Source organism: Hordeum vulgare, chromosome 4H (assembly GCF_904849725.1).
Source record: "Hordeum vulgare subsp. vulgare chromosome 4H, MorexV3_pseudomolecules_assembly, whole genome shotgun sequence".
Taxonomy (NCBI): Eukaryota; Viridiplantae; Streptophyta; class Magnoliopsida; order Poales; family Poaceae; genus Hordeum; species Hordeum vulgare.
The window spans coordinates 79661339-79671322 of NC_058521.1; positions in this window are offsets into that span (position 1 = coordinate 79661339).

Genomic DNA, 9984 nt, shown 5'->3' on the forward strand with positions numbered 1-9984 from the left:
GACAGGCCGGATCAGTGTCTATCCTGATAACACAAGGGGCGCGATACGTGACGAAAAGGGTGGCGCAATAATCGAGGCTTCGCTGCCCCACTTGCCCTGGTTGTTGCATCATCATCGTGTAGTGCGCGCTAACTGAAATTTTGAATCCTGCGAAATCCGGACGTGACGAAGTGATCTGTCACATCTCAAGATCTCGTCAACCACTCGGATCAACCTCAATGCTTAAATTCACTCGGATGTGCTTCACAATAGAATCGGCAGGGTGAATGACGAAGACTTCAGTCGACACACGGTTCAATTAAGCTCGGAAGTACGTTCAAGATCGATATGCCTCGACAGAATCTGCATCGACCTCTTCCTCACTCGAACCCCAATCCATTCGGGGGCTAATGATGGGGATATGTACCGAGGGTAGGGTCATAGGCCCGACCTAGATGTACTACCCAAGGGTACCTCATTAAAGACTTGAAGGTCACAAGCAAGATTCTGACTGGATAGCCATGGGGTCTAAGTCACTCAGTAAGAAATCACTCGGAGTATTTTCCCCATCATTTGACAACCAACTTCCACTCGAAAGAAACCAGTCGATGCATAAGACCAGAAGCCACTCCAGGGAGGCCAAGAGGCGAGCGTTCGGCTGGTCATCATGAATAGCATTAATTACGTACGTTATCAGTAACGTACACCTTTAAACTCTATTGATCGAACCCTTAGATGTTGGGCCTTGATGAGGGGTAGCACACTCTATATAAGCCACCCCTCCCCTCAGGCACGAGGGTTCGCACCCCTTGTAACACACATTCCACACTGCAAGAGCTTGAGGACACTGAGACGTAGGGATGTTACCTCCACGAGAGGGGCCTAAACGCATACATCTTGTGTACAAGATTGCCGTAGCTAGGACTCTGCCTTCTCCTTTCATACGCTACATCTCTACTGTCATGTTCATTCCCACGACAGTTGGCACCCACCACCCGAGGGCGTACCACGGGCTTTCTGCACCTCGGCCGTACGAATCTTGAGCTCCTTCCGGGTCATGAAGTAGGCCTTTTTGCTGCACTTGAACAACGCGACCGCCTCCATAAAGAGCGCATCGCATTTTGCCTTGCCGTCCTGCGAAGGAAACACAAGATAAGTAAGAAGAATTAAGAAGATTTGGTCTGGGAGCTACGCATCCAGGCAACCATCCTGAATCTCGGGGACTACACCTTGTGGGTGCGCTCGCGCACCCCCAGAAAAAAGCAGATGAAAAAAAAGAACTGGCAGCGCCTACGTGGACAACGTGCTCCACCAGCTAGAAGTTGCTCACCGCCGACTGGGTGAAGACGACCATCCCGTGGTGATAGTTTGCCATCACCTCCGTTGTGCCGATGACGTTCCTAGCAGGTGCGTTGGTTTCCCTCCAAGCTTAAAGGGTGGTATAGCACAACGACGACAAGTATTTCCCTCAGTTAACAAATCAAGGTATCAATCCAGTAGGAAGATCCACAAGACTATGTAAACAACACCTACACATAAATAGCTAATCCTCACAACCCAACATGTAGAGGAGTTATTAATCCCTCATGGGTAAAGTAAGGATAGACTGATAGATGCAAATAAGAGTGATAGCAAATAGAACGTGACAAGGTATTTTTGGGTTTTTTGATAATATAAATCTCAAAACAAAAGAGAAAATAAAGTAGAAAAGCAAATAGCAAACTAGAGATTGCAAATAGATGATATAGGCATCACGTCCAAGATAAGTAGACCGACTTCTGCGTCAATCTACTTCTATTACTCCACACATCCACCGCTATCCAGCATGCATTTAGTGTATTGAGTTCATGGAGAAATGGAGTAATTCCTTAAGAACGATGACATGATGTAGACAAGATCTATTCATGTAGGAATAGACCCCATTGTTTTATCCTTTATAGCAACAATACATGCGTGTCATGTCTCTTTCTCTTTCTGAGATTGAGCACCGCAAGATCGAACCCATCACAAAGAACCTCTTCCCATTGCAAGATAAAAGATCAAGTTGGCCAAACAAAAACCAAATATCGGATAAGAAATACGAGGATATAATAATCAAGCATGAATATGTTTTCATAGATCTGATCATAAACTCACAATTCATCGGATCCCACCAAACACACCGCAAAAGAAAGAGTTACATCATATGGATCTCCAAGAGACCATTGTATTGAGAAACAAAACGAGAGAGAAAGCCATCTAGCTACTACCTACGGACCCGTAGGTCTAATATGAACTACTCATGCATCATCGGAGGAGCACCAATGAGGATGGTGTACCCCTCCGTGATCGTGTTCCTCTCCAGAACGGGCTCTAGATTGGATTTCGTGGCTCTGGAACTTGCGGCGGCTGAAACGATTTTTCGTCGACTCCTCTAGGGTTTTCTGAATATTGGGGTATCTATAGAGCTCATGGGCGGTCGAGAAGCTACCTGTGGGCGCCACTAGACACCACGCCATGCTAGGGGCCTCTGGCGCCATGGTGTCTAGTGCCCCCTGGGCCTTGGCTGCTGCTCATTGTTGGCCCCAAAGTTCCCTTCTGGTCGAAAAAATCTTCGTAAAATTTTGTGGCAATTGGACCTCATCTTATATGGATTTTCTACGAAGTAAAAAAATCGCAAAAACAATAGCTAACACTAGCACTATGTCAATAGGTTAGTCCCAAAAATGATATAAAATTGCTATAAAATGATTAAAAAACATCCAAGAATGATAACATAACAACATGGAATACTCATAAATTATAGATACGTTGGAGACGTATCAACATATCCAATCTTAATTCCTCCTATTCCATGAGTAGGTAAATGATAAAAACATATTTTTTGATTGTGGAATGTTGTCTCTCATGTTCATCATATTATTTTTCATTCAGCATGGACATATGGACTTGTAGATGATGCAAAGCAATAGTCTATAATTTGGCATGAAAATGTCAATACTCAAGCATATCAAGAAGCAACTAAATCTTTCAAAATATCAACGCTAAAGAACGTTATCCCTAGCCGAGCATGCTCTGTTATTGATCCATTCATGCAACACATTCAAATATTAACTACATCCAATGCCCAAGTGTGATAATGGTGTTCCTTAGTTGGTGCTTTATGAGAGAATATGGAGACTCAAATTCAAAAATCAAAATTTCATAAAGTAAATAGATAGGCCCTTCGCAGAGGGAAGCAGGGATTTGTAGAGGTGCCATAGCTCAAAGTGAAAAACTTAGAGATATTTTTTGTAGGGTGGCATGATTTTCCTGTCAATGAGAACGACTAAGAGTTTCCAATATCCTCGATGCTAAACAAATTATAGGTGGTTCCCAACTGAAAATAAATTTTATTCCTTTTCCACCATTCTTTCACATTCCACGTCCAATCGTATCCACGGGTGTCGTCCATACCAACACTTTCCAAGGAATTTATTATTTGACAACATAGTTTTTCTTTTTTTTCTTTTTGGGACTAGGCATACCTATTACCGCCATACTCTCATGAAATGACAAGTGAATAAACACTCATATTGAGAATAACATGTTTAACAGGGAAGATATCAGCCACCCCTCGCCGCTTCATGAGCGATACGGCACACACAACATACTTTTATTTTGAATAATTTGAGTTGGCACTTGCAAATTTACTTGGGAATATATTGAAATACCACATATAGGTACGTATGGTGGACTCATTTGGTACAACTTTGGGTATAGGATTTGGATGCATAAGCAGTATTCCAGCTTATTATAAGTGAATGTTAGCAATAGATTGAGAAGCGCCCAACCAAGGAACATAAATCATCATAAGTGGACATTAAACATAACTAACACTGAATAATGCAACACAAGTAGGATGTAATTTCATAGCATAATTATTGACTTCATGTGCATGCATAGGGAATCACAAACCTTAACACCAATATTCTTACTATAGCATAATTACTCATCAACATAACTCACATATTACTATCTTCATATCGCAAAACAATTGCAAAGAATCAAGTTTAATATCCAATAATCTTATGTAAGTTTTTATTATATATTTCCTGTACATTCATCACTTTGGAACTAATTTTCATTTAAAGATAATTGTCAATGCAAATAACAAGCTCTCAAACAAATTTAAGTGAATCACAAGAGCACAAGTTTCTTTAAAATTTTCAACTCTCAAAATTATATAACTGAAGCAAGAGAGGATTTCTTCAAAATATCCGCAACTCTTAAAATAATATAAGTGAAGCATGAGAGTAAATTATTCATAATAACAGCACCATTGTGCTCAAAAAGATATAAGTGAAGTACTTGAGCAATTCCATGGCTCAAAACATTTAAGTGAACCTTAAAGAGTGAGTCTAACAAATCATAGCATAACTTAGTTCTCTCAAATGGGTGTGTCCACCAAGGTTTATTATGACAAAATAACCATCAAATAAAGCAAAGACATAGATGATACGAGTCCCTCCAAGCAAAACTCATGATATGTGGCGAACAAAAATATAGCTCCAAGTAAAATTACTGATGGTTTCTAGAAGAAAGAGGGGATGCATTCCGGGCATCCCCAAGGTTAGCTGCATGGTACTCCTTAGATATTGCCTCGGGGAGCCATGGGAATCCCCGAGCTTAGGATTTTTCACTCCTTATTCCATCATCCATCATGATCTCACTCAACACTGGAAAACTTCAATCACATAAAACTCAACAAAATTTCGTGAGACCCGTTACTATAAGAAAACCAAACTTTACTATAGGTATTGTTTAAAACAGATTCCAATTTTGATTTTTGCATAATACCAAATGTATTCTAACTTTACCATGGCTTATGCCACCCGATATAAGCCATAGAATCATTAAAATAAGCACATAACACGGAGAAAACCGAATTTGTTAAAAAGAGAACATTCTGTAAAGATTCGAAATTTACTTATAGTTTTGTCACTCCAAAAAATCTGTAAAATTAGGAAAATGTAGGGAATTTTAATATTAAGCATTTTAAAAAAATTCAAACATTTTTGACATGTCTGTGATTTTTAAAATTTTCCTACTCGAAGCAAAAGTGTCTATTTTAGAGCGGGATTAGAGCAACTAATACGCCACATGATCCCAAAGGCTTTACTTGGTACAAACACTAAATAAAACACAAAACACAATTATAACAGTATAATAATTGTGAAAACACTCAAGAATAGAAAACAAAACGTGAAAATAAAATTTATTCATTGGGTTGCCTCCCAACAAGCGCTATCGTTTTACGCCCCTAGCTAGGCATATAGGATAGATTCAATTGATGTCATCCTTAGCGATTGATCCATAAGTTTCCCGCTTGATTGATTCATCTGGTAATTTAGTTTTAGTTCCACGTAAGTGTTCCATGCCCTTTCTTAGTGGAAGCTGGAATTTAATATTCCCTTCTTTCATATCAATCACGGCTCCTATAGTACGCAAGAATGGTCTACCAAGAATTATTGGACAAGACGGATTGCAATCAATATCAAGAACAATAAAATGTATGGGCACATAATTCCTATTTGCAAGAATAAGAACATCATTAATTCTTCCCATAGGATTTTTAATGGTTGAATCCGTCAAGTGCAATGTAGCGACCCGACTCAAAACGAGTCAAGCCTCTGTGTTTCTGTGCCATCCCTGGATCAGTATGCTGGCACACACAGTACATCAATGTATATATCAAAGTGCAATCACATGTAAATAGCGTAAAACTGATATATACCTTAAATATCTCAGCGGAAGCAGTCAAGGGAGTGGAGTCCCAATAAACACCAACGGCAAGTTTAGTGTAGACCGTAACCCTGAATCGTACTCTTACTCGTCGAAGAAAAATATCTCCAACATAAGACGTTGCAGCCGTGTAGGTCAGCATATTGAATATGCCGGCAAGTCACATAAGAGAGGGCTGAAAAGTAATCATCTATACTATATGCATATATGGCAGGTGGGGCTGTAAGTTTTAGCGTAAAGCAAATTTTTCTCCTACAACAAGAGAGGGCTAAAAACAAAATGTTACTACTTTGTTGGTTGTTAACGAGATGGTTCCGCCAACCAGTTCTCGTACTCGAGTTGTCAATAATTAAACTCATCAAAATATATTTAATGGTGTTGAGAAATCCAGATAACTTCAGTTCCTTTGGCTCAAGTTGTCCAAGACCGTGGACACGGCAAATCGATTATGTTTGAGTACTCTGCAGAGTTTTGCACACGTTCCCCACAAGATTTGATCGCCTCCGTGTATGTCCTCGCACTTCAGGGTGTTTGAAGACCGGATGATCAAAACATGGTCTTTCAACGGGTCCCTCTGAATCCCTGTCGGTGCCCATCCAATCCTACCGTTCTTCTACATCTGCTAGCACCGCCTATCCAGAGTCGCCGCGTTGTCCAACCAAGCCAGAGCCCATAATGACTTGTGGCTGCGCAGGTAAGCCTTGGGTCTTGAAAATATCCGTCCATCTCTTTGACCCTGGGTGAAGCTTTCCGCAGGATGTCATGGCCTCGCCAGCATCCCGGGTCATCCACTGGGTTCTCCAGGGAGCCGATCAACCGTCCTTCACCCAGAGTTGCATTGCGTCCGAGGTCTTGAAAATCTTGTCTTAACCGGTCTTGATTATTTAATCAACCTTGCATCACTCGTGTTATACACTCAACCGAAATCCCGTCTACTCAAGCATAGCAATATGAAATTTGTCGTCCCGGGGCCAAGTATCGGGGTTGTTGTGTGCCTACCACATGATACTACAATCTATACTAAAATTTCCAAGTACCTAAGCAGCATGCAATTGGGCATAGGATGGTAGAACTACGATGCATAAAACATAGGTGATAGTATGATCAAAGTGACTTGCCTGGTGATGTTGACGAAGAAGAATTTCTCGAGAAATAACTTGATAGACTACTCGTCACTCTCCGATGAAATCTATATAACAAACATATCATTCACATAAGCACTCATACTAGCAATCATTCTAGCAATCAAAACAAAAGTGAGAGCGAATAGGAATCCGAAAGAAACTTCAAATAAGACTAGGGAGTCTTCTACTACGTCAAACACTAAATAGTTTTTGTCTAACAGAAAATAATAACAAGTAACTAAGATATAAATTTAACTAAGATAAAATAAAGTACTTTTCACAAAAAAATTCAAAGTACTTCCAAACGGGTTTTGAAACAGTGGTGAAACCAATTGCAAGTTACTAAGGAACTAGAATTGATTTCATGGTAACAAATAAAAATAAAATCAAAACTTGTTGCAAACCTACTGTTTAACTAACAGAAACAAAACATAATATTTCTTAAATAATAAAGAAAATATTTTAAAAGCAATTATAGAAAAGGAATTAGTCATAATTGTAAAAGAGGTGAAACAGAAATTGTTTCACAAGAAACCATGAGCTAAAATACTCAAACGAATCTGAAATTTCTACCACTGATAAATAAGATCACTAGTGATCAGCAGCAAAAAGAATCAAATTAAAATCTATTTTGAACCTCCTGGAATAAGCAAAACAAGGTTTAAACTAAATATGATCTAATTCAAATTTTAAAATTTCAAACATATACAATCTGTATGTTTTTAAAAACTACAGAAAATTGTGAGCTACTGTAAAAAGAATCAGCTCCATTGGAGTTGTGGATCAAAAGTTATGGTCAAAACAAAACTGAAACTTTTCTGTTTTTGGAACTAAACAGAGAAATAAATCAAATACTAACAGGCATGTGGCGCTCGCTGATTGGCTGAGGGGAGAGTGTTGCGTAGCTACTCCAACGAACGTTCGCAAAGTAAAGAAAAACTGCTCGGCTAAATAATATTAATAGAAAACCAAACGGTCTTCTTAACAAAACCGAAGGGTTACCTACTTCTAATCTAGCGCGTAGAATACAAATCGGACGGCTAAGGGGAGATGGGAGGGGGACTCACAGAGGGCTGCCGGTGTGCTCCTCTTCTCCGGCGAGCAGAGGCGAGGGTGGATTCGGGGCGGGCTCTCCGGCGATCTCCGGCGTTGTCCGAAGGTCCAGGAAGATGTGGAGCTCCTCCTCCTTCGTTCGGCGGTGGCGGAGAGGGGCTCGGGGCGATGGAGCTCGAGCTCCTGGAGCTCCTGGTGGCGGCCGAGGCTCCGGCGAGGGGGAGGCGGTGGCGTGGGGGCGGCGAGGGTGGCGAGGGAAATGGATTGCGGGGGTGGCGGCGAGGCTGCCGGTGGTCTTGGGTGGTGCGGGCGGCGAGGGGTGGCGCGACAGGGCGAGGGGGTTCCTCTGGAGTTGCTCCGGCGAGCAGGGGGCTCGGGTGTAGGGGTGGCGGAGGCTCGGGCTGGGGCAGGGGAACGGGAGCGGTGGTGAGGGGGGCTTTATAGGGGAGAAGGGGGCCTCGGGAGGGAAGGAGGAGGAAGATCCCGGCGGATCCCGGCGAACTGGGAGGGGCTCGGGCTCGGGCTCTGGTTAGGAAGGGGAGGGGCGAGAGGAGGAAGGAAGGTGACCGAGCGGGGTGCAGGGGCGGGCGCGGGCCCCACTGGCAGAGAGAGAGAGGGGGTCGGGGCAGGCTCGGTCGGCCGGATCCTAAGGGATTCGGTCCCGGGCTAAAAGGCATGGGCCAATTCGGCTATAAAGCGCCCAAGGCGCTTTCCTAATAAAAAAAGATACAGTTCCCGATTTTGTATTTTTTTTTAAAACAGTAAGTAAAATACAAAAAGGAAATAAAACAAAATAATTAATATAGGGTATTATATACCAAATTTTTCAAAAAAAATCTCCACACTATTAACGTTTTTCCACGGCAAAAATAAAAACTTCAGAAAAAAATATTTTCACAAAATTGCCTAAAAGATTTATTTTCTTTTGCAAATAATTTTCAAATGACCCTCTAAGTTTTAGGGTTCAAATAACTTTCAAAATGCCCGTGTGTTTGAGGGTCATGTTCCTCCTCTCTTTTCTGTTTGACAGAATGTATTTCCCGGCATTTCTTGCACGAAGAAAACAAATAGAATTGCAAAAAAATTCAAATGTAAATATCTCCGTTCAAATTCTTTATAGTTGAAGAAGTCATGTCATCTTCTCTCTTTGCTTTTAAATGATTGAATTTGAATTCACCGGAGAAGGGGAAAGTCATTTTATTCCCTCTCATTCAAAAGTTTTTGAAAAGTTTCAAATTTTACACAAGTTTCAATCACTCAAGCAAACAAACAAACAAACAATCTAATAATTTTATTAGCATTCCAACATTTATAATTTTGGGATGTTACATGGAAAATGCGAGAACACTCTTCAATATCGGTAAGACCAAGCACATCACAAAGAGATTACGGAATTGGGGAAACACTAGCACCCAAATAACATAAAAGGATAGCACTCAAAATTCCTGATTTTGAACTTAATGGTTGGTTCCCATTCATCATGTAATTTTCTAGGAATTGAAATCTCTAGCTCTAACATTTCTTCCAAAGTTTTAATCACCGCATCCGAAATATGTTTAGTAAAAGCTTTATTTTGTTCATAGGCATTGGGTGAATTTAGCATAGATTGGAACATAGAAATACACTCAATCAAGGAGAAGCTACCAAAATTAAAAAATTTGCAATCCAAAATAGTGGGTGCATCGCTAGCTAAAAATTTTACCTCTTCAATCCCACTTTTATCAAATTTTTCAATAAGATTTTCACCCTCCAAATCATGGAAACCCCTTCTAGCTAAAGTTGACACATATTTAGTTCCCTCATCATTAATTCTAACATTATTAAATAGGGAATCAATAGAAAAAACACCAGTCATTTTAATCTCCTCGTCATTTTTATCCTCTAAATATTCGGGTTTAGCTGCCATTTATTTCAGTAACATAGCTTGCGCGTCAGATATCTTTCCTAGCAGATTTTTGATAAGAGCATATTGAGATTGAAGATTAGCAACTTCTTTACTAACATGATCAAGCTGTTTTGTTATAGCATCAAGCAAAATAGAATGTTCCTTAAGTTCTTCGGTAAA